The sequence below is a fragment of the Lepisma saccharinum genome, chromosome 21 (genome assembly GCF_977018435.1).
Source record: "Lepisma saccharinum chromosome 21, izLepSacc3.1, whole genome shotgun sequence".
NCBI classification, from domain to species: Eukaryota; Metazoa; Arthropoda; class Insecta; order Zygentoma; family Lepismatidae; genus Lepisma; species Lepisma saccharinum.
The window spans coordinates 29,247,202-29,256,346 of NC_139249.1; the positions used below are offsets into that span (position 1 = coordinate 29,247,202).

General features: G+C 34.8%; 1 long non-coding RNA gene across 1 annotated transcript; it reads right to left on the reverse strand.

Annotated features, from left to right (window-relative positions):
• Positions 1–4,809: 4,809 nt before the first annotated feature.
• On the reverse strand, positions 4,810–8,565 carry LOC146004076 (uncharacterized). Its single transcript, XR_014443892.1, has 4 exons — positions 8,290–8,565; positions 7,032–7,193; positions 6,292–6,418; positions 4,810–4,935 (listed from the first exon to the last, which is right to left on the reverse strand). It is a non-coding gene; the product is annotated as an uncharacterized LOC146004076 (long non-coding RNA).
• Between the last annotated feature and the right edge of the window lie 580 nt (positions 8,566–9,145).

Here is a 9,145-nt window from a genome sequence, read left to right on the forward strand (position 1 = left end):
TTGTTTCATTGTGAGTGCGTCTGCTACAGTCAACCACTAACAAAAGATGCACATTTATAATTTCTGTTCTGTTTATGTTTAACTCCTTCAAACTAACGAGTTGTTTCAAACGAGAATTCTTCGCCAATCATTTTTAAAATCATTAGGCCATTAAATTATCTTTGAAACACTTACTATGCCACAAATCAATAACAATCGTCACTCTTGCAGTGAATTATGTTATGTCCTCGTTTCGATGCTAGTAGCCATTGGTGGATTTACTTGGAGGGGCACGTGTCCCTCCCTTCAATAGCTTCCTTGAGTAATATAATTTTACACAGTGGCGGCGATTAGGTGGGGGCGAGGGGGCAGTTCCCCAGTTTTTACCAGGTTTGCTCCACATGCTAAACATTATCTACAGGGCGAAATAACTGTACTTGCCCCCCAGTTTTGGCAGATCCCCTCCCGGTTTTGAAACCCAATCGCCGCCACTGCGTTTTACAGACAAAAATAAAACTAAGTTTAGCACAAGTAGCTAATCCGGACTGTTCACTTCACAGAAGTGTGCCACCACGAGAAACTGAATCTGGGTGCTTAGTCCCGACTCTCAATACGTGAGAACGGAAACGACCATTTCGTTATCACCCCAACTCGTGATTGGAGAGAAAATCGTAGTCCTGACTGGTCGTTAACGAGTGCCGACTTCGATGGCTTACGAGTTCTCGCTAACGACTGAGAATATAGTCTGTGATGCACTCAAAACAAGTTTGTCGTAGAGGCTACACCCAAAGAACCAATCAGATGGCGAGAATTGAAATCGAGAGTCGTGAAGAATCGATCGATCTTCCTAAAAATCGATTGTGGTTTGTTTACTGTCTTATGAAGTTGCCCAAATGTCGAAATTGATCTTAAATGTAAAACTGCACGGAAAAATAAATAGTGAGTTTATTCGAATAGATAATATTCATGTATGTATGTGAGTGGCACTCCATGCGGATTTTTCGGAAGAAAAAATAAAACAAATCTATGCACTTACCAAATTAGCTAATAACGTCAAGACTTAAAAAAGGAAGAAAAAAGTTGTACAATGTTATGAATGTCCAGCCCAATATTTTTTAAAGATGTAATAGTAGTTTTCTTCACTGCATAGAAGGCAGGGAGATGGAGTGTTGTTTCTTTCAAATTTATTATGAAAAGAGGTGTTTCAAATATGTGGTCCAAGTTCCGATCGTTTAATTCAAAATTAATGGTATTTTTTACACGGCTCGATTTTTTTATCTGTATTAACACATCGTTACCACACATTCTTTATAGTTTTAGTGATTTCTTGCTGCATCTCGTGTGAAGAACGATTTTTCCCCTCCACACATACCTACATGATTGTTTGGGAGTATATATATATTGCAACATATTGAAGGTTAGGTTTTTCTTGGTAAATAATATTTTACGAAATTTTAATGGCAAAGATACACACATATTCCTAAAATGAATGTTTTGCTTGTCTTTGATACAAATAGCTGATTGGTATCTTACGTTTTAGGTTAAGCAGGTTAGATTTAAGGCTCTTAGAATTAATAAAACATTCCTAAATACTTTCGTTGTAAGGTTGGGTTAGTCAGGTTTAGGGTTCTTAGCATTATAACAATATCTCTAAGTGAACAAAACATCCAATCTCAAGCACAAAACTCCCTTCGAACCTTGATGAAAATCTGCTAAAACTCCATGTCTTACATAACCGGAAACCAAGAATGATTATTTGCTGCAAATCACAGCTACTCGTGTAAGCTCCTTTAAAAATCGAAGTATCTTGGGTAAATAATACTTTGTGTAGAATTTAACAGTGATAATTCATTTCTCCAAGCTTCAAACTTACCTTTACATATTGTTTCCAGTATTCCAAACTACTTTCTAATACATCTATAAAATTTGCAAAAATGAAAAAGATAGAAAAAAGAAAAGAATACCATTCAACATTCGGAACCGTTGCCAACTTCTCTATTAATGGCAGAATATTGATTTTCGGTAGGTAATTGCGGGAGTTTGTGAATGAGGGGTGATTTTCTATGAGCATTGTAGGAATATGTATGCATTTTATCCTATATTTTCCAAATTTTATTTACAAAAAAAACTATTGAAAAATCGAACGAAGACATCAAACATTGGGAAATACAGGAGTTATCCATTGTTGACATAACATTAAAGTGCAAAAGCAACCTTTTGATGTAATTCTTTTATGGCACATTCCTGGTAAATCCAGGTTCCTCCCCTCACTAATTCATAATTTATTGAATGGAGATGGAAGTATACAGAATTTCTTTGCATTACCAATTCAAGTGTGATTTTCCTCAGTGAAATGTACAGAAAACATACCTCAAAAATGACAAAAATATGCTGTCATACAATGAATTTGCTAAAAAATATGCCTTAGGTTTTGTATGCATTTACATGACAAATGACAGCATCATCATAGCGTTCACAGAAGATAGGAAATTTAATTTGGTGTGGAGAAACAAGCTAGGATAAAAACATGACAAAAATCTGAGGCCTGTAAGGGGAAAAAAATCTGAAAATATACTTACTGATTTCATAAAGGTGCTTTGTCAAAAATGAAAATTGTTACTTCTGGAAGTTTATGACAGCCACACAATCTTCATTGTGTACCTCAACCTATCTACTTACCATTCAAGTTAACATTTCTGGAGGTGTGAATATCCTTAGCTAGTTATATGCAATAGCTTATGGCAAGTTGTGAATATGCTTAACTAGATGGCACCTCCATTGCAGGAAGAACACATTAATTGCATGACAAATTGTATGCTGTAACTTATTAATGCCTAACAGAACCAAGAAGTTACAGAACTGGCATTGTAAATTTACACAGAGATCCAAGTTGTGGAAATTATGGGAGTGCAATACACAGGGTTTTTTTTTTTTTTGGAAACTCTGTGAGCATTGGCACATAATACCAAAGACATGTTTTTCCATTTCATAAATTTTCAGTCAATTTTAATGTCTCTAACATGTAAATTTTGCTTTCCTAGATGCTATTTAATGATTGGTACAACAACTATAATTCCTCAAAACTATTTATTTCAGTCGTTATAGTACCGAGACAGTGATGTGAAAAGATTTATGAATTATAATGACAATCTTAGTGTAGGATTTCCCTTACTCTTTGAGTGGAGTGGAGTTTTAAGTCAACTTTTGTGCACAGATAGGCTAATTGGGACTGGACCTACAGTTTAAAGTACGATCCGAACCACTATGCCTCACCGGTTCTCAAACTTGGAACCCCTTGATTGCAAAGCAAATATGTTACAACTATGCCATTGGGGAAGCACCCGTACCATTTGAAGTAGATGATGTAATAAAAATTATTGTGGATGCCGTATGAAAATTGAAATATAGCATCAAAAGGTAAAAATAATAATAATAAAAAGTCTCTAAAGAGATTGAAAATGAAATCTGGAGTCCCCTTGATGTTGAGGTAATTAAGATTTGACTAATCTATTAATGGGGAGACTGTTCAAAGAAGTCCTCCCATTAATGACTATTGCAATATTGTTGTACGAGAACCAGTTGGACCTAACTTAAATTTATGTAATTTTCATGAGTGATTATGTCTGAATATAAAAAAGTCAGTAATTTGAAGATACTTAAATCCTCTTTACCACTAATGAGAAAAGCTGGACATGGGTGAATCTGATTCCAAACACGGCTTTTTTAGAGTTACGTTCCTCTGGTTCTCACACGGCAACATATGACATGAGGTCGTCTTTATGCACAAAGAAGCTACAGTTTAATGTGGTATCTGAACCATTAAGTGCCTCTGCTGAGTATTGAACATGGAATCCCTTGATTACAAGATGGCAACATGCAATATTTCCAATACACCAATGAAGAGGCTTGAACTGTCAGTGAGCAAATGAGTAAAGTAAACCAATTTCAGATAGAACAGCACTGAAAAATATATTTGCAATGAAACTTTTCTAAATCAAGTGGGAGGTGATTGTGTACATTATGAAACATGTATTCATGAAATCAGATACACACTGATGCAGACCTTTTGTACACAGAAAAGGCATAGTTAAAAAAAAACAACTGACTACATGGGAACTTTGCATGTAATATCAGCTTTCTAAAACTTCAGGAAAACCCTTTTGTGTGTTCTGTTACAGCTCTTGCAATAACAATGTTCTACAACAACACACTACTTTATGGCAAAAGTAACTAAGGCAATGAAGTACATTGATATTTCATAACAACAAACAAGGCTTAAAAACTGTTGCAAAGGGGAAGCTTTAAACAGAATAAAATAAACCTTTTCATGTTTCATCTTGCATATGAAAATATAAATCTCCTTTCTTTAAAGAAATATATTTTAAGGTAACAGCCATCCAAGCCATATGAAATGGCTGATGTGCATTTTACTGAAAAATTATCTGAAAATTCTGGCTCAAGCAGATATTTAGTTTTCTGTTGGTTGAGTCCCAATCTTCAAGAAAACTTTCCAGCAGGTAGTAAAAATAAATAAGTGAACCATTTAAAGTATTCAATAATTAAATGAAATAAGTGAGGAATTGGCACTGCTAACAATATTGAAATAAAGTTCTGGTGTACCGTTACAATGTTATATTTCAAAAAGAATGTCACAGAAAACCTATTTCACACAAACTTAATAACATTAAAGCACATCTGAAGATTCACACACACACACACACATGCAGAGTTGACAGTGGATAGGAAAACTGAATTTTCTTCCATCCCTCCATCTTTGATTTTTGTTGCCATAGGAGGGTGATAGTGAAGCACCATGTTCTTTAAAAGACACCTCCATTTTTGTTTTAGGATGCCAATGGTCTAAATGGCATTAGACAGCTATGCACCTCAAGAGTGTTTTCACCAGCACCATCTATTGGTGTCATGACCCATGGTCCTCTGGATACCCACTGTTACCTGCAAAGATAAAGAAAGGCCTGTCCTGAGTTTCCACTGTAGATAATAAATATCCCAATAACAATTGAAAGTAACTTCACTTAAAAGATTTTAAAGGATCAGCAGGAATTCAAGTATTAACTTATGAGCACTTCTATAATCTATTGCTTTACTTCAAAACATCTAAAGTGCACATATCCGGTGATGGTCCCCCCAGTGTCTTATGAAACAAACTGTATGTTAAATTTGGCAATCCTCTAAAGTGCCACATTTATATAAATTTTGAGTACTTTCGTTTAAATCGCAATGTCAATGTTTGACTTCCAAAAATACGCAAGTGTTCCACAAAAGCTCTATTTCCATAGCAAATGGAATGTTGAACAAATGAACATGTAATAGCCCCATCTAGTTGCTGCACTTTTTTACACTCTGTGCAGTGCAGGTGTATCCAGTGTCAAGAGTAGTGCAAGGAAATCACGTTCAACCAACTAGACGGAAAGCAGTGTTCCAGTTAAGAAGATTCAACAAATGCCTGTCTGCTGTTTTGAACGGTCATTTGATTAGTTAGCACACACCACGTGACCATATACCAGTCCGAAAGGTAGTGCAGATACCAAATACACTACTTGACTCCAAATCAACAAACTAGACAACTCAGTGTTGCACCGTGCAACCAACTAGACGCTTCAGTGCAAAGAGAGTCAAAAAGTGCAGTCAACTAGACGGGGCTAATGTGTTATGACTCCTAGGTGTTTTATAAACTTGCCTACAACATCCTCAATTTACATTCTACAAATTCTATTACATTTCAATAATCTTGTTATTGATATCCAAATTAAACATGTATCATATTTAATCACATGCTCATTGTGTGGCAAACATTATAGATTATGCTAACTGTGAATGTTATGTGAAGGCTTCCATGAAAAGTATTGTCTGGAATAAAAATAGTTATATGATTTTATGAAACATTCACGTAACATTTCTATTAATAAAAATGCTTCCACATAAAATTGTCCCTAGCATGGTCTTGTTGTATACTGGTAGGGTTTCTTATTATTATTATTATTACTACTTGTATCTAGGAATAAAACGTTTTGATAACATTTGAAGAACTCAGAAATGTTTAAGTTTAAAATTTACGGATAATGCACATTTTGTAATAATAAAAAGGTGAGAGAAGAGAATACTAGACTTATTGTAGAATATAGATAATTATGAAACAACACTGCACATGTATTCATAATACAGTAATGGTAATAAACATAGTACTTCACATCTTGAATAATGCAGTTCATATATGAGATGAGTGCAATTTAAATACTTCATGGAAAAATTATTAACAATAATTATTCCAGACTTAGAACATCTACATACCTAACAGCCAAGTGTTCCTTGTACCTGCCTTATTCTTATATTGACAAAAGTATCTGATGTTGGAATTCATCATGTGTCCACCCTGGATACCGAGAGTAGTCACAATATTTTCATTTTAATCGGCTATCTGCAAAAGAGGAAAAGTACTGTAACTTTTGCACAAATAATTGGGTTAACAAGTTGAGGTATTGATCATAATAAGATACTGCACAAAGTTAATGATTTTTTTAAAATATATATATATATATATATATATATATTCATGTTATTCTGAATGAGAAATACCATCCATCTGATGTTACACATTACTCAGTTGTTTACTTCTGATTTATTTTAAAATAGCAACTGTTTTGAAAACCCCACAAATTCACCTTTTACTGTGTTCCAATAAAAAATAATAAAATATTAAAAGAATATCACTCTGGAACTGTTATTGCCATGAGCACCTTTGATTTGGTTTGTCTTAACAATTATAATTGTATTGTTTTGTCCATGCAAATAGGAATACGAGATAAAAAAGTGATACAAATTTGTTTGCTAATCCAGAACTATATGGATAGTATTGAAAATAAACTAGCATGTTCACTTGCACAATATACCTACCTACATGGCCAGTCAGCCACTCATTTCAGTATTTATGTTTTATTACATTTTATTGTAGAAGCTGTCTAAAACCCACCACATGATGGATGTCAATAGGTGTTATTATAATGAAACAAAAATAACGTACACTATCTTACCTCCTTTTAACATCCAGCTGATCTGCTTGTATCATTGGGAACTTCATCCATTGTGAGGAGCAATAACCACCATAGCACTGCACACTTGATCTATACACTGGCTGATGACCTATAACCATCTGGCTGGTACCTCCATGTTGTGAAAATGAGAGCTTCTAGCACCTATAAAATTATTTCAGAAAAAATAAATATAAATTCTCTTACAAGGAAACTTCTATCAAACAGTTCCCACTGACTCAAAGATTTTCATGCTACCCACTATCAACACATGACATAAGGTAGTTAAACTGAGTGCATTCTGTTGCTGGTTTCATATAGAAAAAAATATTTTCCCCTTTTCAATTGATGGTTATGAATACAGTATACCAAGTACCCCCTCCCATGCACACACACATATATACATTACTAATGACATTTTTGTCACAAAAAAAGGTTTTCTCTCACCAGTGTCTGGGCAACTGAATGGAGTACTTTCACTTTTACTGGTGCTTAGGCGTTTAGGTTAGATTTTGTGATTACAATAAAAAAAAAAGATAATTTTACATTCCCGTCGTGATAAAAAAATAGATTTGGGATAAATTCTAATGTCCGTAACTCTGTAAATATACGTTTCTATGCCCCCAAGCTTCTGATATAGTCTTAACAACAGTTAATCTTTCCATGGGGAATTTTTCCTGGAAATTCGAGGGAGTACGTAATTTAGTACACTCGACCTGCAATTAATACAACTTAAAACATAGTGTCAAAATTTCCTTTAAAATCTTTATCATCAGTTCACGTACTGTATAAATCATGTGTACCATTTTTTCCCCCCTATATATAACATATAGTAGTGGTGCCTAATTGATGTATTTTATAGTACCGTAATTTCATTTACTGGTTGTAACAGGACAATATGTTGCAGAAAATTAATTGTTCTTATTTTGTGCGGCATCGTTATTTTACATTTTGATGTGACGTTGGTGGAATGTTGGCATACATTTCCCAGGTGTATCAAAATATATTTTGCAGTACTATTTTATTTCGCGATTGCTAAGCTTAAGGAATGTTGCAAAAATATCAGCTCTAATTCTTACAAAGTACGTGGAACAATGTAATTAACAATAAGAAGGAAAATGGCACGAAGTATTTAATTCTTTGGGTACATCGTAGCAACAATTCACAATACATACGTATTTCACTCTCCCCCAGATTTGTTCCAATTGTCCTTATGTTCATACCCAATAATATTAATAACATACTAACATGACGTACTTACTCGAAATACGACTGAAACGAAGTGGGCTTGCAATTCTTCTTTCTTCAAAACCATCATCCGCAACAGCTGATAGTGTCCATCTTGAAAATCTGCAGCCGTGAACGAACTCGGTAGGTGCCTGGCTTGTGAGTAGGTTCCACTCGTTTTCTGTTAGCGCGTCCGTAACCGTATTCGTTAACGAAGAGTGGAGACTACACTAAATGGCATTCGTTAGCCTTTCTTGACAAAAACGTCACGAACTCGTTAGACCTTAACGTGTTGACAGTTCAAGACTTAGGCCCCTGGAACATCATGAACCATGCCCTCCCAGAAAAATATTCTGGATACGCCTATGCTAGGGACCATAAAAAATGACTTATTCTATACTCAATGAATCTGATCCCATGGGGACATGATTGTGTTTGCCATTGGCTAATATCATGCCAGCAGGCACGTGCCCAGGATTTTCGTAAGGGGGGGCGGGTTATGAATCCAACATATCTTCCAGTTCACAGGTAAAATTTCTTGTAATAAATTTGATAATTAATATACTTTGGTTTTACCCCAATGAACGCAATCAATGTATTTGCTATGGATGCTTCATGTTTTTATTTTTTAAGTCACACTTGTGATAAGAAGAAAAGCATCATATAAAAGCACCTGCTTGAATATTTTCAATTATTAATATTTTATATTTAATTGCTCAAATATAATTTTCAAACAAAAAATATGTACACTCTAACGATACCACAGTTTCATTTCAGTGGGAGCGTCGTCGCCTTGTAATCAAGGTGTCCCTGGTTCGATACCCGGTGGAGGCTCATAGTGGTTCGGATCTCACTTTAAACTTTAGGTCCAGTCCCGATTAGCGTTACTG